This window comes from Leopardus geoffroyi, chromosome B1 (assembly GCF_018350155.1).
Source record: "Leopardus geoffroyi isolate Oge1 chromosome B1, O.geoffroyi_Oge1_pat1.0, whole genome shotgun sequence".
Classification (NCBI taxonomy): domain Eukaryota; kingdom Metazoa; phylum Chordata; class Mammalia; order Carnivora; family Felidae; genus Leopardus; species Leopardus geoffroyi.
The window spans coordinates 7296756-7320059 of NC_059327.1; the positions used below are offsets into that span (position 1 = coordinate 7296756).

A 23304-nucleotide genomic window follows, 5' to 3' on the forward strand; every position below is an offset into this window, starting at 1 on the left:
AATGAAGACCAACGCCTTACAGAAGCGTGGAGCCTATAGAATGGGGCTTTGTTTTTGTTTGTTTGTTTGTTTTTTGTATTTAATTTGTTTTGATTGGGCTTTATCAATGACATATTGAAGGTACATTAAAACTTTTCTTTTTTCTTTTTACTTTTAATATGAAATTTAGTGTCAAGTTGGTTTCCATACAACACTCAGTGCTCATCCCAACAGGCGCCCTCCTCAATCCCCATCACCCACTTTCTCCTCCCTCCCACTCCCTATCAACCCTCAGTTTGTTCTCAGTATTTAAGAGTCTCTTATGGTTTGCCTCCCTCCCTCTCTAACTTTTTTTTTCCCCTTCCCCTCCCCCATGGTCTTCTGTTAAGTTTGTCAGGATCAACATAGGAGTGAAAACATATGGTACCTGTCTCTGTCTGTAAGACTTATTTCACTTAGCGTAACACTCTCCAGTTCCATCCACGTTGCTACAAAATGCCAGATTTCATTCTTTCCCATTGCCAAGTTGTATTCCATTGTGTATATAAACCACAATTTCTTTATCCATTCATCAGTTGATGGACATTTAGGCTCTTTCCATAATTTGGCTATTGTTGAGAGTGCTGCTATAAACATTGGGGTACAAGTGCCCCTCTGCATCAGCACTCCTGGATCCCTTGGGTAAATTCCTAGGAGTGCTATCGCTGGGTCATAAGGCAGGCCCATTTTTAATTTTTTGAGGAACCTCCACACTGTTTTCCAGAGGGGCTGCACGAGTTCGCATTCCCACCAACAGTGCAAGAGGGTTCGCGTTTCTCCACATCCTCGCCAGCATCTGTAGTCTCCCGATTTGCTCATTTTGGCCACTCTGACTGGCGTGAGGTGGTATCTCAGTGAGGTTTTGATTTGTATTGCCCTGATGAGGACTCACTCCTCATCAGGGAAATAGAATAGGGCTTGGTAACCTAGGGAAGGTTATGGATCCTTGAAGGGATTTCGGAAGGTGAAATCTCTGGATTCACATGCAAATTTTATGTGAGTGTACAGAAAACATTTTCCTAGGAAAAAGTCGAAATGTCGGGGGGGGGGTCGAGGAATCGGGATTTTGAGTATTGGAACATCAAAGGGGGTAACCTCACTCAAAAATTTGATAAACACATTTGAGGACTAAACATAATGAGTTGAGGCTGGAACCGTAGCCCTCTGGATCCTAAGACTGAAGCAGGTAAAGGCAGATGAGAGTTGGCACTAGATGAGAAATGGAGTCGAGGGGGTTCATGTGAGGCTGGGGCAGGACCTAGACTCACCACTTGAAAACCACCTGAAGTATTCATCAACTGAAACATTGTACTGAGTGATTTATATATAATTCAGTACAGAGGGACGATAAGAACAAATAGGAAAAGAAAAAGTGATAAAGACGTACGCTAGGTAGATCTGACAACTCTATTATAGGTCTGTTTGAAATTTTAGAGGAAGAAAATAGAATAAATATTGAAAGGAATAGAAATTGAGAGTTCTTCACAACTGAAGATTTGGAGATATTTGCAAAGAGTATATTGAACGAAGATTAACACCCCAACTATTTAAAAAATGACAAATCGGTAAGGAAAAGAGAAAAAAATAAAGAAAAATAATCAAAGGAAAGGAAGACTTCATTTATAAACAGAAAAAGATGTTCCATATCAACAAATTCAGGAAATACATATTTAAATCATAAAGAGATGCCATTTTACATCGATTACATTAAAAACTATGAAAATATGGGGCGCCTGGGTGGCTCAGTCGGTTAAGCCTCTGACTTCAGCTTAGGTCATGATCTCGCGTTTCATGAGTTCAAGCCCCGCGTCGGGCTCTGTGCTGACAGCTCGGAGCCTGGAGCCTGCTTCGGATTCTGTGTCTCCCCCTCTCTCTGCCCCTCCCCTGCTTGTGCTCTCTCTCTGTCTCTCAAAAAATGAATAAATGTTAAAAAAATTTTTTTAAAAGCTATGAAAATATGATGTTGGTGAGGATATGGAGCAGGAAAAACATTTACATACTGCTGGTTATAGTATAAACGGAGAGGAATTCGGTAATACCTATCGTACTTGAAGGTACGTATGTATCATGACCCAGAAATCCCACCTGTGGTCTGAGAAACTCATAGAACAGTAAACATATAAGGAGATTCATTTCATTTTGCAATACGGAAAAGTTCACATAACTTAAATACTCCATAGGTAAATAAGTAAATTGTGATTTTGTACAGTGAGATCCACATCAATCAACATGAACAAACTATAACTATACTTACCAATATGTATAAAATTAAAAAAATAATGGTGGGAAATAAAACGAATTTAGAATATATGTTAATCTGTTAGATTAGTTAATCTAATTAGATGAGAGGGTAATCCAAAGACAAGAGAAAAAAAGGATGATTTTACTTTATCCATATTTGTGTTATTTTTTTTAAAAAGACATGATACAAATATGACAGAAACCTGCAATTTATTAAATATGTTTATTGTAGTGTTTTCTGTATTTTCCTCTTTAAATACTTTGTAAACTTTTTTAATGAATCGAATCGATGTTATTCTAGAGATAAGATCTCAAATATTATGCAATTATTAGTTAATTAATTTTAAGCCCTTTTGGTATTTCATGAAGTCCAAAGAATGACATTGGATAAGCAATCATTTCATAATATCAGAAATGCTAATTTTAAATATTTAAAAGTAATAAATATACACCTTAATATTAAAATAATGGAAATAAATAGTTTTTTTTTAAACTTTCAAATTTTAGAAGTGTGTTTATATACAGTAAGCTTTTAAGTATTCAGCGCTCTAGGTATTTGATGTACAGTTTGATCAGTTTTTTTGTCACACTATTTCTGTTCTCTTGCCATTTTTACATTTAAAATAGGGCTTTTTAAAAATGTATATTTATTTTGAGAGAAAGGAGAGAGAGCGAGTGGTGGGGGGCAGAGAGAAAGGGAGAGAGAGAGAGAGAGAGGGAGAGAAAGAGAGGGAGAGAGAGAGGGAGAGAATCCCAAGCAGGCTCTGTGCTCTCAGCACAGAGCCTGATACCAGGCTTGAACACACGAACTGTGAGATCATGACCTGAGCTGAAATCAAGAGTCAGATACTTAACTGACTGAACCACCCAGGTGCCCCTGTGAGTGCTTTTTCTTTTCTTTAATTTTTTTTCTTTAAAGTGAATCTAAAGCCTTTGTGGCTAAATTTTCCAAAAATTAAAGTTTAAAAAGTCCTTCCCAGGGGCACCTGGGTGGCTCAGCCGGTTAAGCATCTGACTTCGGCTCATGATCTTGTGGTTCATGGGTTTGAGCCCCGCATTGGGCTCTGTGCTGACAGCTCAGAGCAGAGCCTGGAGCCTGCTTTGGATTCTGTGTCTCCCTCTCTCTCTGCCCCTCCCCTGCTCGTGCTCTGTCATTCTCTCTCCAAAATAAATAAACATTAAAAAAAATTTTTTTAAGTCCTTCCTGATTGGTTTTTTATTTAGAATATCCACTAAAAAAGCACTTGCCACATTAAATAACATGGACTATCTTTTTAAAGCCACTGGCCTCTTAGAACATGCCTAGCCTTGAGGATGAATTGACTACACACATTTGGTTCCCTAATCACTTTGCTTTAAATTTCATCCTGAAGAACTCTGTGTACTCTATGTGTTAAGAATTAACGATTGCCCTGAAACTGCCAGCCAGGCTGAGCCACTGACGATTGTTTTCACTGTGTGATGAGAGCATCACATTAAATATTTGTTGAAGAAAGAATGAAAATCAGGGTAAAGAGATCTTTTCCTTACGAATTATATTATATTGTTTCTCTGGGTTCTCAATCTAACTATATCTGTCATTATTTAAATTTCTCTTTCAAAACTAATGAACCAAATCACAGACAAGGGAGAAGAGTACTCAGTTGGGAATCAGAGCTCGTGGTATCAGTTCTGCTATTAATGTAGCTATATGACCTTGACAAATTCTATAACTTTCCAGGCCTCAGTTCCTTCATCTTTAAATTGTGAATGCATAACCAGATAATTTCTTTAAAAAAATTTTTTTACATTTGTTTATTTTTGATAGAGAGAGACAGAGCACAAGTGGGGGAGGGGCAGAGAGAGAAGGAGACACAGAGTCTGAAGCAAGCTCCAGGCTCTGAGCTGACAGCACAGAGCCCGACATGGGGCTCGAACTCACAAACTGCGAGATCATGACCTGAGCTGAAGTCTGACGCTTAACTGACTGAGCCACCCAGGCACCCCATAACCAGACAATTTCTAATGTTTCATTTGCTTTCGTGATTCTTAAGTGGAGAGTTAGAGCATTTTTGAATCAGTGAGACACAGAAGACTTTTCCATCCAACCAATGGGCCAAGCTCGACATTTTGTCTTTGACAACTCTTTCTCTTGAGGTCTCTTACTGACTATTCAGCATGGTACCTAGCAAATAGTCATAAATGAAAATGATAGTTATTCTCCCAGAAATGTTCGTTATAATCTTCCCTCTTCATTGCTCTTATTTTTTTTGTCTTAATTTAGGCCATTAGCATCTTTTCCATGAACCACTGCCTTTTTCTCCTAATTGACCATGTTTTTCATTTCTTTGCATCCTTTTTATCTCCAACATTTGGAAGGTATCCTTCCTCAAGCCCAAGGTTTTAGGGGTTAAGGTCTAACCTACATAGAAAGTCCAATATCGGGGAGCCTGGGTGGCTCAGTCGGTTAAGCGTCCGACTTCAGCTCAGGTCACGATCTCGCGGTCCGTGAGTTCGAGCCCCGCGTGGGGCTCAGGGCTGATGGCCTGCTTCTGATTCTGTGTCTCCCTCTCTCTCTGCCCCTCCCCCGTTCATGCTCTGTCTCAAAAATAAAAAATAAACGTAAAAAAAATTAAAAAAAAAAGAAAGTCCAATATCTTTCTCAATCTGGTTTTCTTATTTTTCCAGTTTAACTTTTTGCCAATTTCTGTCTTCCCACATTTCTTTAGGTAGCTCTTACCTCCTCTAGACAAGGCAATTAAGTCAAAATCAGTTAAACCAATCATGCATTTCCCCCACTTTTGGCCATGTTGTTCCTGTTCCATAATGTCTGCTCGCCTTCTCCATCAGGTGAAATCTATTTATTTATTATGTTCCTGTTCAAACATCACCTTTTAAAAAAGTTTATTTATTTATTTTGAGGGGGAGAGCAAGAGCAGGGTAGGGGCAGAAAGAGAGGGGCAGAATCCCAAGCAGTCTCCACGCTGTCAGTGCAGAGCCTGACCTGGGGCAGGGGACAGCTTGATCTCAGGACCGTGAGATCATGACCCGAGCTGAAACCAAGAGTGGGACACTTAACAGACTGAACCACCAGGCACCCTTCAAACATTCTTATTTTCTCTGAACACACTGGAAGAAAAATTTCTCCCTCTCGCACCTGGAATCATCTCATAAGACTGTTATACAACCGTGTTTCAGAGCTTACATGGGAATTATACTAAGTTGTTGCCCTCTCTACTTTCTCTGGTAGATCATATGTTAATTTATCCATCCATCCATCCATCCATCCATCCATCCGTTATTAAAGACCTGCTATTCATCAAGCACCTTTTTAGAATGTAGGCAAGAGTTCTAAGAACTGGGATGTTTGGGTGGCTCAGTCAGGTAAGCATCAGGCTCAATATGGGCTCAGGTTTGTGATCTGGAGGTCCTGGGATCGAGTCTTGCAACAATGCGCAAAGCCTGCTTGGGATTCTTTCTCTCCCGCTCTATCTGCTCCTTCCCTGCCCACACGTGCTGTCTCTCAGAATAAATAAAAATTTAAAAAAATTATTGTAAGCACTGATTCCAGTTTTTAAACACTGTATTGTCTATGTGGAAAGGCAACTTTCAAGTGAATTTTAATTTGCAAAACAGAATGTTAAGTGCTGTAATGGGGTACGGTCTGCGGAGAATATTTTAGAAGAGGAGAAAAATCTATGGCACAGATGGATAGGAATTATGTCCAGGCAATTTCTCTGGTTGGGGGGATTAATTTATTAATTAGTTTATTAACTATCTAGAGTCCGACATATAATTCGAGTTCAGTAATTGTTGTTAAATATCCTTTATCCCGAGCCTTATTTTCTTCAGTGTGTTTGATAAGGGCTGTAAATAGTGAAGATGTTTCAGAGATATGAAGAAATTACGAATGACAGTACCAAGCATTTCCACTGAACCAGATTTCCACAAGGAAAATGTCAGCTTTGCACGCATTGATGGCAGGTGTATTATCTACCTAGCACTCCACTAACAAAGACAAATAATCGCCTCCAAAGTGGTCTCCTACTGAGCTACCTGAGCCCAATGAGACAGTAATGAAGCGCAGGAGAGACAGCATTTTGCACGCATTCCCATTCCAGGTGATGACAGTTCATGACCAGTGCAGCCTCGCCGCTGAAGGAGGCTCAACGCCGTCCTCCACGCCCCTCAAGAAGACGAGGTGAGTTATTTATTGCATATTTGACTCATTTCCCTAGAAAGTGCGGACGCGGTAGGTGGAATATGTCAGGTTGTGAGAACGCCGGCGGCTCACTGCTTTCCTCCACTTTCAGCCTCGCTGTAAACTCTGCAGCAGCTCCGCCAATGCCAGGAACGGCGTCCTCCGCGCAGACTCCCCGTTGCCAGGTAACCAGCCTCCCCCCGCCCACCCTCTCTCGGGTCAGGCGCCGCTGCCGCCTCTCCGCCTGGCGCTCCAATCAGGGACCAGCGTGGCCGTCACGTGGCCTTCCTGGAGGGCCCAGGAGAGCCGGGCGCGCTGTCCGGCGCGACGAGCCCCGCCCTCCCCGCCCCCCCCCCCCGCAACCCGCGGCCCGGCCGCCCCGCCCCGCGAGTCCGCGGCGCGCAGGCGGGGAGGGCGGGGCGCACGCGGGCTGATCTTGCGCCGCCGCCGCCGCCGCCGCTGCTGCCGCCGCCGCGCCCGCTTCAGCACCTTCCGCTGTCCGCCGCTGCGGTCGCCGCCTCCTCCAGGTAAGGAGCCCGCGGGGCGCAGGGTGAGAGCGGGACGGGCGCGGGCGTGAACGGTGGTCTTCGAACCGCGGTGGCGTCGCAGGATCCGGAGTGCGAGCGCGCCCGTGGGGACCGCACACCGGAGCTGAGCGCGCCCTCCTGGGATTTGCACACGACGTTGCTGGCGGGTGAAGCTTCGGAGTTTTCGGGTCACGCACCTGATTATCACGAGGCACAACGCGCAGCCAGCGTGGGTTTATCTGAGCTGCGCCTGGGGTGTGAAGCGGCCACGGCGAGGGACACCATTCTAATTCTTAAGGTTGTTAAGTATTTGTACTACCGGAGTCAGGTTGTTATTCACATCTCTGTGCCCGCCAGGCGCTTCTGTACGGACTACCAGCCCTTTCGAAGATGGTCTTAATATTCAGGTTTTACTGAGTGAAAAGGAAAAAAAAGAAAAAAAAAAAAAGACGGTATTAAGTGTGAGAGGCATAGCCTGTGGTAAATCATAAAAATACAATGTTTTCCTGCTTTTCCACCCACAGGTCCCCAGAGTTTTGCATACAAATATTAAATACACATATTTGTATTTTGCATACACATATTAAAAGGAGCAAATTTAAGCTGACTTTTTAATTTTTACTACATTAAAAGCCATTGATTTAAATGAAATTTAGTGAAGTTTGATTATGTACCAAATCTAACCCACTTGTTTTTGTAACTTCTTTTGATGGCTTGATGGAGCCTTTCACAAGGGTTTGAACGGAGAGATTACATTTCTGAATGTTTCACTGAGTGTTTCGGAAATATCCCCCAGAGAAACTTATTTTCCCTACCAATTTTTTTTTTTTTAAGTTTATTTATTTTGAGAGAGAGACAGCGAGCAGGGGAGGGGCAGAGAGAGGGAGAGAGAATCCCAAGCAGGCTCCGCGCTGTCAGCACAGAGCCAGACCCAGGGCGGAACCCACGAACCATGAGATCATGATCTGAGCTGAAATTGACAGTCTCGTGCTTAACCGGCTGAGCCACCCAGGTTCCCCTCCCTACCAATTTTTATAACCAAAGTTACAAGTCCTTCTTGAACATTTTAAGGAACCTCGGGTAAGAAAAAGGTTTTCCTCTACGTTTTCTTTATAGAGTAAATTCTTTGGGGGGGGGGGGAAATTTCTAAAATTCTCTTTAGGTGTCTCTATCTCTTGCTCACAAATCTCCGGGAATAATCTCCTCCCCAGTGAGAGAATAATCTCCAGGTGATTATGCTAGAACACCGCAGGTGTTGGGTATTCGCACTGCTCTGCTCTAGAGGAGCCCGTGCGGGGCCTCTGGTGATGCAGCCCCTGGGGAAAAAGCACCCCGTTCCATCCTTTTGGGATTCTGCCTCACTGGCCTAGGTGTGCAAGGAGATGGGCATAGTTGTGTCTTACCTGTGTGAAGGAGGTAATCTGACAGTCTTTCACTGTGCTGTGATCTAACATTAAAATAGTAACTAAGTGACTATGAAAAATGGTCCGTTAACTCAAAATCTGGGGAAACATTCTTTAGTGGATTAGAGATTAATGTTACAAATGCTAGTTTTAGGTCATTACATTGAGTTTTTGGGAAGTCTTCTCAATTGGAATAAACCAGGGGCCTATTTCAAAGGGCATACGTGGAAAGAAAAACCTCCTTCTTTCCTCCCTTCCTTCCTTCCTTAACAGCCCAAAATATAATGGGCACTGTATTTATTTTTTATGTGCAATATAAAAAATCCTATTTTCTTAAGTGAGGTCTTTAAACTTTATATTAAAACGGCTAGTTGAATATTATTATTGATCTGAATTTCTCCTACATTAATATTTATAGAAATACACAAAGAACTGTGGATATCTCTGGGGGGGAAAAGCAAATATATTTACTGGAAAGTTTAAAAATTCTTCATTGTTTTTGTTATTCCTAATATTGGTGTCCTAAAATTTTTTGACTCTTATTCATTACATAGTAATGAATTTAGCTTAGTAGTTTAGCATAGGAATTTAGCATAGTAATGAATTTACCACAAATTTAGTTTTGGAAAAAAATGTTGAAAAATTTTTTAAACGTCTGTTTATTTTTGAGAGAGAGAGGCAGAACATGAGTGGGGAAGGGGTAGAGAGAGAGGGAGACAGAATCTGAGGCAGGCTCCAGGCTCTGAGCTGTCAGCACAGACGTGGGGCTCAGCACAGCTCCGACGTGGGGCTCAAGCACATGAACTGTGAGATCATGACCTGAGCCAAAGTTGGACGCTTAACCGACTGAGCCACCCAGGCACCCCTGGAAAAAAAAATGTTTTTAAATCTTCTGCTCCCAGTAGAGGGACTGCGAGGGCTAGAATGTTTTTGTTGTTCTCTCTTGCCTGTAGGTATACCCTCAGCCTGGGCTTGGAGAGGCCAGTGGAGGTTTTGAAATCACCCAGAGAAGATTAGGAACAGCTATAGTTTTGGTTTTTTCACCCTGAGAGATAACTAGAAGTCCAACATAAGTGATTAGATTATCATGATCAATAAAATTTGTTCAAATTCTCCAGATTACCTAATTTTGTTTGCCTGAACTCTGTAATGAAGACTAAGGTGAAATTCAAACAATGGCGAAGGATTTACATTTCCTTCCTATATTCTAGAATGTATTTGAAATCTAATACATGCCAGAAAGGTAAGTTTATCAGATGACTGAATAAACCGTTTACTCAGCTCTTCATGGTATAACGAGGTATATGCAACTTTGTGCAGTTGATGAGTTCTGTCGTTTTATCTTTTGTATGTCTATTCCATTTAGCAGATTGAAATATTAGAGTGAAGGTATACAGCTTTTAGTGTGTTTTCAGGAACAGAGTATTTTACTGAGTATTTTAATCCATCAAAATCATGTTAGGAATTTGGGGGGAGTTTCTTATTAACTCTGACTTCTTTTGTATCAGAAAGATACATTAAGAATTGCTTGGCACTTTTCAACATCCAAGACCTGCTGTGTTCTGTGATAATTACATGGTAATTATTCTCTCACTGTTGATGACAATATTCCTGGAGATTTGTGAGCAAGAAATGAGATGTGGATGCCTAAAGAGAATTTGAGAAATTCCCCAAAGAATTTACTCTATACAGAAACAAAACCCAAAGGAAAATCTTTTGTCTTACCTGAGGTTACTTAAAATGTTCAAGAAGGATTTGTGACTTTGGTTACAAATATTGGTAGGGAAATGTAAAATGACCAGCTTTGACCTATGCTTTTGTATAGCTAAAGAAAATAATCCCGTCATGATTGATTAGAAGGATTTCAAAAGTTCTGGTGGTAAAACATTAGGATAGAGGGTTCAGATTGTTGTTACTTGATTTCAATGCCTAGAAAAAATATCTATCTTATATAGATATCTGTATATAACTGGAGAGAAATTCAAACATTTGAAATAGGCTAGACTTTGTAAAAAAAAAAAAAAAAGGGGGGGGGGGACCTGCAATTGAAGCCGTTGGTGGCACTTGTGATCCAGATGTGACATTATTGGCTACTTGAGTGAGATAATTTAAGAAAACAATAATGACAGAAGCCTTACTTTTTATTACTTTACATGTACTTCCAAAGGGTGATTTTCTAGCCTGATTACCTCCTAAAACTCTGGAATTCTGCATTTTAATTATCTATCTATAGTAACAACAGTAAGTCATATAAATCTACACTAAGAACATATGGGAGATAATTTGTCACTGTTATTTGCTATTACGGGGATGACTGATAGTTGTCATGTTCAGGAAAACTATCACAAGATGTAGGAAGTGATTTTTCATGCTTTGGTGGGGATGTCACAACATTCAATACTTGGTTCGTACATCCGAATGCTCAGACATTGAGAACTTACAGGAGAGGAGTTCAGTAGTTTTCCTTATTCTTAGGTTCGTCATTATCTTCCACAGTGTTGACACGTTAGGTTGTGAGCATCAGCCAGTATCCCCGGCATCCTCATTTGCAATTATGTGTAATAAGTTCAGTTTCTTACCCCCCCCCACACACACACACAATTTACTCTCAAATTGGAAAGTGGAAGATAATTCTTATCACACCGAGCACTCATGTTGATGTGCTGTAGGAAAACCTTCATTTTCCAATATATAACAGCCCCACCTGGAGCCTTGAGAATTGGATGGTTGGTTAATATGAAATAGGTAATATTTAAGCTTGGTCCTTTGAAATAAAACATTATGAATGAGTTTTAATGAAGAGTTAAGCAACATTTTATTTTTAAGGTAAACATGGTAATGGTTTTGAAGGGTTCATTTCAGAATTTTGGCCAGAAGGGTCCAGTTAATCTAGCACGTATTTTGGATGAGATCACAACACACACAACGATGTGTTGCTCAGAGTGAATCTGTGGAAGAGGTGATCACCAGCATCATTTTCTCTGTCATTGTATTTTTTCAAATGACTAATTCAAAAGTTTGAGTAGTCAAGGATTTAGATGGCTTACATTTATTCTATATTGTTAAAATAACTGTACAAAATGAACATCGTACATGGGTTTGGTCTCCTAGAAAGTTTACTTAAAATACTGGTTAAAAAGTGTTTTCCCACAATTTGTGCCATTTTTTAATTTTCTCGTTAATACAAGTTGAGTTTTGCTGTAAAGTCCTTTGTGATTTTTTGGGATCCAGGTACCTTAGAAATTCTTTATCCTAATGAATCTCAGTGGTACATAAGTGTACAGAGCCATCACACCTACAATTGGGAAATAAGAAGCTTTCAGAAGTCACATCTGCAGCCTGGATGGTGGTTACCATTGGGCAACAGTTTGAAGTTAGATGTTTATTTTCTAGACCTTGTGCCCCTTCGATACCAGAGCCATCTGGAGCAGTGTTAGTCCAGGTGTGCCTTGCACCAGCAGCAACTGCATCTCCTTGGAGCTGGATGGAAATGCACAGCCTCAGGCCACACCCCTAGCAAATCAGAATCTGTGTTTTAATAAGCCCCAAGTGATTCTTAACCAAGTAGAGTTTGGGAAGTACTGATTGATATAAGGTGCATTATGCCTTTGGACCCAGTCCCCTCATGAGCTGCTAATGGCCATGTATGCTTCCCCTTTTGAAACTTTACTTGGAGCACCAGGAACTGCTAAGTAAATGAATCCACCTGAAAATGTAATAGTGGCTACATTTCATAAACATGGGATAGTATCTTTTTGGACATAATGTATCACCTTCACTATCCATCTTTAAGGGGAATTTTATGTTGGCCAGGGGCATAATTTTTGACAGACGGGCTACTAAGTAGATTAACAACTTACCTGATCTGCATTGGCCCTGCCTTAGCCTATACAACCCGTCACTTCTCAAACTTTAGGATTTACCTCAGGCCTTCTATCAATGTATGCATGCATACGTTAAAGACATTTTTGGATTTAGTGACATCATAAGAACTATTTCTTTTCATTTTAAAGCTTTTAAGCTTTAAAACCATTGGATTTCCTTTGCTAGTTTTTCTAAATTGACTTGCCAAAATATATTTATTTATTTATTTTGAGAGCGAGCACGCACATGTGAGCGCATGAGTGGGGGTGGGACAGAGAGAGAGAAGGAAAGAGAATCCCAAGCAGATTCTGCCCTGTCAGCTTGGAGCCCAATGTGGGGCTCGATCTCGGGAATTGTGAGATCATGATCTGAGCTGAAATCAGTAGTCGGAAGCTTAACTGACTGAGCCACCCAGGTGCTCCATCAAAATAATTTTCTAACACACCTTGTCGAGAACAGGAAAATGCCAGTCTGAGTAACAGCTTCTGCCAAATGGGAATCATGATTTTCACAGACAGATAAAGGCCACCCTACCTTAAAAACTCATATGAATAATCCAGCCCACAGAACAGATTAATTAGAAGGGGGTGGGGATCCTCAGGTTTACAGAATGATTCATGGTATAGCTTCTCAAGTCTTTCTTCAGCAGGAATGATCCTGCTTATAGAACTAAGGTTACACATTCTTGCCATACCCTATATGGAAATAATCCTATTTTTTTTATGATAAATACTTGTTTATATCAAATGTCTCTCTCAGTGGAATATTGACTTCAAACTTACTAGTTTATGGATGAAAACATTTCACTCCTCTGCTTTTCTTCAGCTGACTCAGAATGGTCACACTGAAGGTATATAAATGATCATATTGTTTCAGAAAAGCGGATTCCTTCTTCAGTCAAATTAAAAATTACCCCACATTGCTGCTCAGGAGATTCTATAATCCTCCAAGCACCTAGAGAGATCTAATTCCATAATTCATGGAATTTTCCTTTTGCTGGTTAAAATGTAGGAAAGTATAAAAATAAATATGCAGATGGGTGATAAAATAAGTATGTAGGCGGATGATAGAATAACTCCTTTCGCTTGGGCTGCGTCTTTGACTCCGTGTCTTGATCTTACTTGTAATTCCTGTGTGTTACTGATCAAATTGGAATTCATACTGGCGTAGTGGTCATTTTGCGTGCAAACCAGAACTACCATAATGACCTTGGTCTTTTCTATTTGCTACCTAATCCAGGATTTTAATGCAGGTTAATACTGTGCTTGTTGTGACCTATTTTACCACGTAAGCTTTTAAGAACATCATGATTTGACATATGTCGGGCATGCTTGGATAAACTGCCCCACCAAGCACATGAAAGGTAAACCTAGGAATGATAGAATTTTGAGAGATGAATCTTGATCAGTACAAGACACCAGAGGCAGCTTTTCGGCTAAATTATCTTTGCGCCATTAAACTAAGTAAGTAGTTCTCCACCTTTACTGTGCATATAAGTCATCTGGTAGTAATGTTAAAAAGCAAGTTTCCAGGCTTTACCCAAAGATTTTGATCCACTAGCTTTGGGGTGTGATCCAGGAATCTGCATGTTTTTGCAAGTTTCTCAGTTAATTCTGATGCAGGAGATCTGAGACACACACTTTGAGATGATTTAGAGATCTTTTAAAATTTCATTCGTCCTTGATAATCCGTGGCTCTACCTATCAGTGAGAATAGTGGTCATTTAGAATTATGGATACTAGACAGAGGAGAAAGATCTCAAATGAGTGGGCCAGTGGCCGATTAAAAAAAAAAATCCTTCCCATTTTTGGGCAGTTTCTAAATGTTTTCGAATAAGCACATATTGATATATGATTATAAAAATATTTTTGCATAACTCTGTATAATGTATTAAAATTTTATTTATTTATTCTTAAAGTTTATTTATTTATGTTGAGAGAGAGAGACAGCGAGCACTCGAGCTGGGGAGAGGCAGAGAGAGAGAATCCCAAGCAGGTTTCTGCACTGTCGGTACAGAGCCCGGTGCGGGGCTCAAACCCGTGAACCATGAGTTTGTGACCTGAGCCAAAATCAAGAGTCCTATGCTCAACAGACTGAACCACCCAGATGCCCCTGTATTAAAATTTTAAACACTGATTTTCAGCAAGGTGTTTTTCTGTTGTTGTTTTTTTATTAATATAATCAGTGTGGTTAAGAAAATTTGCAAAATTCTGGGGAGTATAAAGGTGAGTTAAACAAAACTACCTTGAATATCTGCATCCTGATATATCTCTGACCTTTGAATACACTTTCAATCCCTTTTATTAATTTTTCCTACTGTTTCTCAAACCTGCTGGGTACCAGTGTTTGCATATTAAGATGTTATACATATGTTTATACATTTTTGTCTGATTATTTTCTTTTGACTTTATTTATAGTCTACTTTAACGTAAAAATAACAAAATTTAATATTTCATGATGATTTTTAAGTTATAAAAATACTTTGAGTTAATTTCTCCCTAAATATCAAGACACAAATTGTGTCTATTGATTACCTTTGTGAAATGAGAAATTTAGTATACTTTTTCTTCTTTTCCAAAACTTCAGTACTTGGGAAAACCAAGATGTTCAGATTTTTATAACTAACTCTTGTCTGGTCTTCTCTTTCAGTAATTACTCTTGATATATGAGTTTTTGTAACCATTAAACTTAAATATTCAGATTTATTTGCTTAATATATTTTTAAAATTGCATGAACATCCATATTTGAGTTGTTTTAATTTTTTAAAAGCCTGTAAATTTTTTTTTAAATATCGGACAAGCTAGACTTTATTTTTTTAGTTTGATGTTTTTATTTAAATTTCAGTTAGTTAACATACTATGTAATACTGGTTTCAGGTGTAGAATGTAGTGATGCATCACTTAAATACAACAGTGCTCATCCCAACGAGTGCCCTCCTTATGGCCCATCACCCATTTACACCATCCCCCACCCACTCACGTCCTCTCCAGCACCCCTCAGTTTGTTCTTTGTAGTTGGATCCATTTTATGGTTTGCCTCTCTCCAAAAGCCTCTAATTTTTATTCAAGTAATTTTCAAAGGAATTTTTCATGGATAAATTGCCTTCTAAACCCTTGTGTGTATGACAGTGCATTTCTGTTGGTTCCTTTTCCCTTCACACATGAATTATATTTTGTCCATTTATAGAATAGTGAGATCACAGTGGCTGAATTTAACATAGTTATTGTACTGCTGATTTTTGGAATTTGGTGCAGTGGTGAGATATGTTAATCTGCATTTTCCGCACTTGTACATAACATTGAAAAAAATTCTACTTACATGCTCATAGGGTCGTACAAAAAATTAAATGAAGTGTCCTGACTTTGCCGTAATATATATTTTGCTTGAAACAAGAGGACTACTTTCAGGGTCCTAATCAGGGTCTTTTTCAGCCCAGATAATGTTATTTTGGCTACCTCTTGGGTTGTTGCTTTCATTTCTGTTACTTGTGCTTCTGTTTTCTGTAAACATGTTTATAATATATAGGTTGGGGTTTCATCCCCTGTACACTGTATATTTCATTTCGTCTCTAATTAAAAAAAAATCATTTTGTTTTCCCACAATGTTTTTGAATTTTTTTTTACTTGTTTTCTGAAATCACTAATAGATTTTGGGGTTTGTTTTTTTTTTTTCCAGTTTGAATTGTGCCTTTTATTGCTCTTTGGTATGGATCTTCTGTTGCTTTTTATTTTCTTCAGGATTATTGTTTTGACTATCTCATCCCACAGCCTTTTGATCATAGCTGGTGGTATCTAGTATCTTCATTCTCATTCTGGAATGGGAGGAGACTCATAAAGAACATCCAATGACAATATGCAGATTGCTGCCTGCAGGGCCCAAACGCTGTGTTCTGGGACAATGGATCAGTTACATCACTATCTGATCGGTATAAAAATCTCAAGATCGATAAAAATGTTTGCCAATATCCTGGCCTAATTGCCATCATCTGTCATGCTTTTCATTACCGAGTATGGTTCTGTTGTGCTGAGATAGAATTTTCTCCCCTCTACCTTGGCCAAATGGTTGGAGAAAATACATAAAAAATACAAGTACCTTGTTGCTTTTTCCTTCCTTTGTATTATATCACTAAAGAGTTATACTTCTTTGAGTACAGTATTCTGTCTTATCTCTCATTTGTCCCATTTTTTTTCTAGTTGCTGAGTTTTCATTTATTTTTACTTTAATTTTTGAGAGTGAACACGAGTGGGGGAGGGGCAGAGGTGGGGAGGGAGAGAGAATCTTAAGCAGGCTGCATGCCCGGCATGGAGCCCAGTGCAGGGCTCGATCTCACAACCCTGGGATCATGACTGAACTGAAATCAATAGTGAGATGCTCAACCGACTGAGCCATCCAGGAGCCCCTCACTGAGTTTTTCTGTAGTCACTGAGGACGTATACGTAAAAATCATGAATTGAGTGGACAGGACAGAGAAGAGGTGCCTGAAGGGAATGACCACGGCAGCACTGTATCTCCCACGACATAGTGGAATTTTTCTGATTGACATAGATGTTGTTGTTTTAAACGGGGACAGCTAGTGAGGCACTGATAATGTAAATTTATACATACTTCTTGGGAGAAAGCCTTTTAAAATTTCTAGCAGTGTTGTGGATGATCCACTAGAACACTAAGACCCAAGACAGCAATGAAAGAACCTATGTATTTAGTGGGGATTCCTCACGAGAATGATGCTGAGACCGTGTTTTGAGTGCTACTAGGAAAGTTTGTGTGTACGCATGTGTGTGCCTGTGTGTTTTCCATGATCTTATGGGAGCCAGTTCTGGTTCCAGCAACAGAAAATACAATGTGTATTACTCTTAATATAACTAAAAAGTCTAAAGTTAGAGTGCAACTATCGTAGCTAACTTCAGTGCTCAATTACTATCATTGTGACTCAGCCCCTCTCTACCGTGCTGGCGCTTTCCCAAACTAGGTAGGAGCCCCTGGCAATTCCTGGTATCTTCTCAGGATAGCAAGATGGTTGCACGAGCTCAGATTTCAGAGTGACTATGGCTTAAGTGGATGTAAAATAGAGCCTCTTTTTCCAGCAGTTCTTATCAAAGCCCTGAGTTTCCCGCCGAGACACCTTGAACCTGTGTTCCCATCGTTGTGTTCCCATCACATCTCTATGGCTAGAGAAGTGATTAGCATCAATCTGAATCACCTGCTCTAGTTCAAACTGGTCTTCCACTTAAGCCTTGAGCCAAGTAGAGCAGGGACCCGCAAACCAACCTGTAGAACCGTTTCTGAAAGAACAGAAGGAACATGATGGGGAGGCAGACGGCAAAAGTTCACTGCTATTTCAGTGGGAAGTTGTAAGAGGCCCTGAGGGGCTGCTGTAGAAGCCAGAGCACCTGTTAACACCTGCCTCACGCAGGAGACTGCCGGCAGGTTGAGCCTGTGAACAAAACAGGGCTTTGAACCTGGAAACATGGGGGTGTGCAGAACTTCTCAGTTGGAATCTGAAAGTATAACAAATTTTCAGTTAAATTATATTTAGCTATTTCTCTAGTTTGGCTCACATATTAATTAATCATTGTTGTGGACTTAGTGCCATGTAAGTAACAGAATGCAAAGTAATTAGGAAATGCCTCCATACAGGAAAAATAGAACCCAGTAATGAATTATTAGTAATGTAATTATGCCCTTTGCTTATCTGTGGCTGGTTTTTATTTTTGGGGTCCTGATCTTAATTTCTCAGTGACTTTGAGGCATGAGTACCCACATGTCCTATGCACACTGCACAATGTATCTCAGTAGAACTCTACCCTGGACCTGTCCTGTTCCTGACTTCCCCTTTCAGTAAATGCTGCCGGATCAATGAGTAAGGCAGCTGAGAAACCTAGTCTTCCTGGGAGTCCTCCTGTATCTTCACTTGCCATCAGGTTATTAGTTCACCCTGATCGTTTCTCACCTCCTTCTTCATGTTTTGTTGCCCTGTCGCCCACCAGCCTTCTCCCGGGAGTGCCAGGATAGTATTTGTAAATCAGAAAATCTGATATCATAATTACCATGCTTAAACTACTTCAATGACTCCCCGTCACATGTAAGATAAAATCCACAATCCTTATCGCGAGCTGCGTGACTTTCCATCATTTTCTCTTCTACCTACTTGTCCGTCAGACAACTCACTCTTTCTCCTCATGTATCATCATATTTTGGGCATAGAGAAATAATTTCTGCCTAGAAGTTCACACCTCCCCCTTTCTTTTGTTACAGCCTCTTGAACACTTAAAGCAGATTTGGGTTCATTTGTCTTTTTGCTCCTCTTACCCTTCTGCTCATTTGCTATTAAAGCTGCTATTGAAAATTGTTTCATAAATTTGTGTCGATCAGATAAGAAATGAAATGTAAATAACCCCAGACCAGTAACTTAAAGAGACATCCAAAAAAATACATAACAAGTAACTGAAGATAGCACATCAAAATGTTAGAATTGCAACCTTTCTGGTGTTTTCTTGGTCTTGGTTTCATGGATTCCAGATAGCTCCTGCAGCAAGACTTTCACATTAGCACCCAAGACAGAAGAAGCAGCGAGAGAAGGGCATCTGAGATTTCTGCCGACATTCCATCAGCTGAAACTGAGTCACTTGCCCACACTAAGCCTAAGGAGGACGGTATCACTACAACTGGTTTATGGTTTTGGCCGAGCATCACCTCCTAGGTGATAGGAAAAGTCCATCCTCCCTGAGATCACTGTAATTCTGCCTGTACCCGAATACTTTGAGTTTCTGTTGGCAGGGGCGGACACGGGTGAGAATGCTGTTGGTTAGACACCAGACAGTGGTTGTGCCACGTCTAGCTCTGCCAATGCCGTAAGCTTCTTGAAGGAGGGCTTTTTTTCCCTGTTTGTTTCTTGTTCACCTGTGTATCTTTAGTAACTAGAATCAGTGCTTAGCTATGATACACACTTGCTAAATATTTACCAAAACGAATGAAATAAAATGATAATGGCAGAGATATGTACATGGATAAAGGTGTTTTTCACCGAAGGTGAGGTGGTCGCAAGGTGAGTATATTTGGTAAGGCACAATAGGGTGACCCAGCCCTGCTTATTGTATTATCGTAGGAAATAATGATTGGATTTTAGTAATGGTGTTCACCTGTGGTGATGAAGGCATGATAGTTAAATATATTTAAAGACAAAGAATTAAGGGTTTAGCTAATTGACATTATTGACTAATTAATTCTACTTTCTCATATACGACTTCTGAAATTATACAATACCTGAGATTTGATTAAATATAATAAAGAAATGCAAAATATGAGCGGCTTAAACGGAATCGAAGTTCATTTCTCTCTCATTAAAAAGAAAAAGGTCTGGAGGTTCGAAGTCCAAGAAGTTTTCAGAGATCTAGTTTCTTCCAGTTCTCTGTTGTACCAATTCTTGGGTGTAACTCTCATCTTATGACCTAGGATATCTACTGGGACCTGGGTCTTCCTCGTCCAGGTACAGGTGAGAGAGAAAGGGTGGGCTGAAAATGGCACGTCCCTGCTCTTAATGTAGCCCATACATCCTAATGCTTTTTATTGTCAACAATTTGGGCAGTACAGAGTCTCGCAATACACTTTCCTCTGTTTGTAAAATTATTTTGTCTAATGTTGATTCATCGACATTTTATAAAAATGCTTTTCAGAGGACATTTTGAATTAATTTATTCTTCTAGGTTGTATGAAATAGCAAAGACAGAGATGTTTATATGGAGAAATATATGCTTATCTAAAAATACAGATATTTTGAACAGTTGATTATACTCTTTGCTGTGTCCACTTTCATAAAAAGAGTTGCTTTCTTAAACAGGAAGATATTTTTCTTTGAATTTTGATTGAAACTACATTTATGTACCTTAAAAATGCAATATATTTAAGAAACTGCTCAAAAATGGACTTCCTTAGAAAATCAAATTATTAAGTAGTGGTTAACTTGGAACTCCATTTTATAGTCTAAAAACGCAAAATATTTGATTTATGATACAGCATAAAATGTGCTGGAAATTTTAGACTTATTACATTACCTTAGTGCACATCATTTTTAATTTTTAGATTAGGTCAATGTGGAGATTCCAGTTAGGAACTTTGGTCAAACTTTCAAGAGGTGAGGATTCATTAAAAAGAACTTCCTGGGTATGATAACTGTGATACAAAGGAGCATATCATCCAGAGACAGTTCTTCTCTTAGGTTTTTTGTTTTTTTTTTTTAAGGATACACAGAATGTTCTCAGCATTCATCACCCCCACCAAGGATAACCACTATCCTGACCTCTTGCAGAATAGGTTAATATTGTCTGTTTTTGTGCTTTATGTAAATGAAATAATAGGATAATGTATTATCTTTGTGTCTAGCTTCTTTCAATCAACATTGTGAGATTCATCTATAAAGGTTACATGGAATTGTTATCCATTCATTCTCATTACTGTAAACATTCCATTGAATGAATATATCCCAGTTATTTACCCATTCTGCTGTTAGTATAGATCTGAGAAGTTTCCACTCTGGTGCTGCTATAGAAGTGCTCTGAACATTACAACACATGTCTTTGGTGAGCATAAATACCCATAATACCCATTGCTGTTGGCTAATGAGCGGGAGTGAAATGCTGGGTCATATGGTGTGTTTGTGTTCAGCTTTAGAGGATCCTGCCAATGAGTTGTCCAAATTGTTTGTTTCAATTTACATTCCCATGAGTAGTATATGAGTTTCAGTTACTCTGCATTCTTGCCAACCTGTGGTATTGTGCATTGTAGCCCTTGTGTTGGAAATGTAGCAGTATCTCATTGTGGTTTTAATTTGCAATAATAATGGACAGCTTTTCATATGTTCATAGTCTTGCTTTTGTGATGATGGAGTTCTTTTGTCTTTTGTCCAAGTCTTATGTCCATTTTTCTGTTGGCTTAGCAGTCTTTTTTCTTTTTTTGTAGATTGTTTTTTTGTTGAATATATGTATTATTAATATTTTCTCCCACTCTGTGTCTTGATTTTCACTCTTTTATTGATGTCTGGTGAATATGTTTGTAATTTTATTTTATTTAAAAAATTTTTTTAATGTTTATTTTTGAGAGAGAGAGACAGCGTGTGAGCAGAGGGAGGGCAGAGAGAGAAAGGGAGACTCAGAATCTGAAGCAGGCTCCAGGCTCTGAGCTGTCAGCACAGAGCCTGACGCGGGGCTCGAACTCACCATTAGTGAGATCATGACCTGAGCTGAAGTCTGACGCTTAACTGACTGAGCCACCCAAGTGCCCCCATAAGTTTGTGATTTTAATATAATCAAATATGTCAATTGTTTTCCTTTGTGGTTTTGTGCTTTTGGGTGTGTCTTGTTTAGTAAATCTTTTTCTACTCCAAAGACTGTATATTCTTATTAGTTTTCTTGGAAAGCTTTATTGTTCTACTTTACATATTTAGATTTCCAGTCTCTCTGGTATTGGTGCTTTTTTCCTGGTATTCTATAAGATTGGGGTGAAGATTTCTTTGTATTTTTCTCTAAGGGTATTCAGTTGACCCACAAGTAGTTATTTAAAGGCCTGTTCTTTGCTCACCATACAGCATTATCACCTTCATCATAAATCAGTTAACAGCCCATGAAAGGGTTTATTCTGGATTCATCGTGTTCCATTAGTGGGTTTTTGTATCTTTGTATCAGTACTACACTGTCTTAATTATTGTAGCTTTATGAGAAGTAATGATAGCTGATAGTGTAAACTTTCAGCTTTGTCACTTTCAAGACTGCCTTGACTATTCTTGGCCATTGACATATCCATCCATGTATTAAATCTGTAGATTAATTTGAGGCACTTTACATCTTCACAGTATTAAATCTTAATATCCATTAACACGTGTCTCTACTCTTTTGTTTAGGATTTTTACACTTAGTTTAGGACAGAGATTGCTCTATAATTCCCTCTCTCAAAGTCTTCTCTAGGTTTTGGCAGGGCATAAAGAATTGATGTGATTCCTTTCACTGTAACTCTCAAAATTTGTGTAAAAGTTTTTCTTTAAACATTTGCAAAAATGGACCAGTGAAACCATTTGGGCCTGGGAGATTGTCTGTGGGAGAGTTTTAATTGTAGCCTTATATTAATGCCACTTAGATTTTCTCATTCTTCCTTCAACTTTGGTAACTTGTGTTTTTTTTTTGAGGAATTTGCCCATTCATCCAAGTTATCTGTTAAATTCCTGCAAATGTGTTAATACATTCTCTTATTCTTTTTTGGTTGTCAGTAGTTCCAACAGTGATGTCTTTTTTTTATTCCTGTTATTTATATTTGTACTTTTTGTTTTTTTTTTAAGTCTTCTAAAAGTTGACCTAAAGGAACCAGCATTTGGTTTAGTTGATTTTTTTCTGTTATATGTTTGTAAATATAAATGTGCTTTCTCTTTTCAGAATTATTTCCTTTTTCTACATTTTTAAAGATTTATTTTGCTTTCTTCTGACTTTCTGAGATAGAAAATTAAATCCTTCTTTTTTATTTTCTGTTAGAAAAACATGAGTCGGTAACCCTCTACCTCCAAGCATTGCTTGAGCTGTAACCCCCAATTTCTATTTGTTGTGGCTTTGCCATCTAGTACTAAGTTTTTTCTAACTTCCATTTTTCCTTCTTCTTTGAATCAAGGATTATTTAGAAGCACACTGTTTAATCACCAGACAGTTGTGGATTTTCTAGTTATCTTTCTTTTATTGATCTCAGACTTCATTCCAACTGGAAAATACACTCAAAGAATTCCAATATTTTGGAAATTGGTCAGGTTTTCCTCATAGCTCAGCACATTGTTTATTTTTGTTATTACTCCATGTTCACTAGAAAAGAATGTGAACTCTATCACTGTTAGAATTTTATCTGTATATGTCATTAGGCCAATTTTATTAAATATGGTCAGATCTTTTACACTTCTACAGAATTTTCTCTATTTCATCAGATATTGAGATTTATTACTCAAAGCTTGCCATTATGATGATGGATCTGTATCTGTATCCTTTAATTCCATTATTCTTGCTTTTTATGTTTGAGAGTCCTGTAGTTTGAGTGCAGACAGTT

General features: G+C 39.1%; 1 protein-coding gene across 2 annotated transcripts in view; it reads left to right on the forward strand.

The window, feature by feature from the left end:
* Nucleotides 1–6896: 6896 nt before the first annotated feature.
* Nucleotides 6897–23304, forward strand: part of WDR17 (WD repeat domain 17) — a 107661-nt gene continuing 91253 nt past the window's right edge. The window contains exon 1 of one of the 2 annotated variants that reach the window (XM_045452331.1): nt 6897–6966. The gene's annotated coding sequence lies outside the window, so the exon portion shown is untranslated. The remainder of the gene's footprint in view (nt 6967–23304) is intronic. The other variant, XM_045452311.1, reaches the window with a different exon arrangement.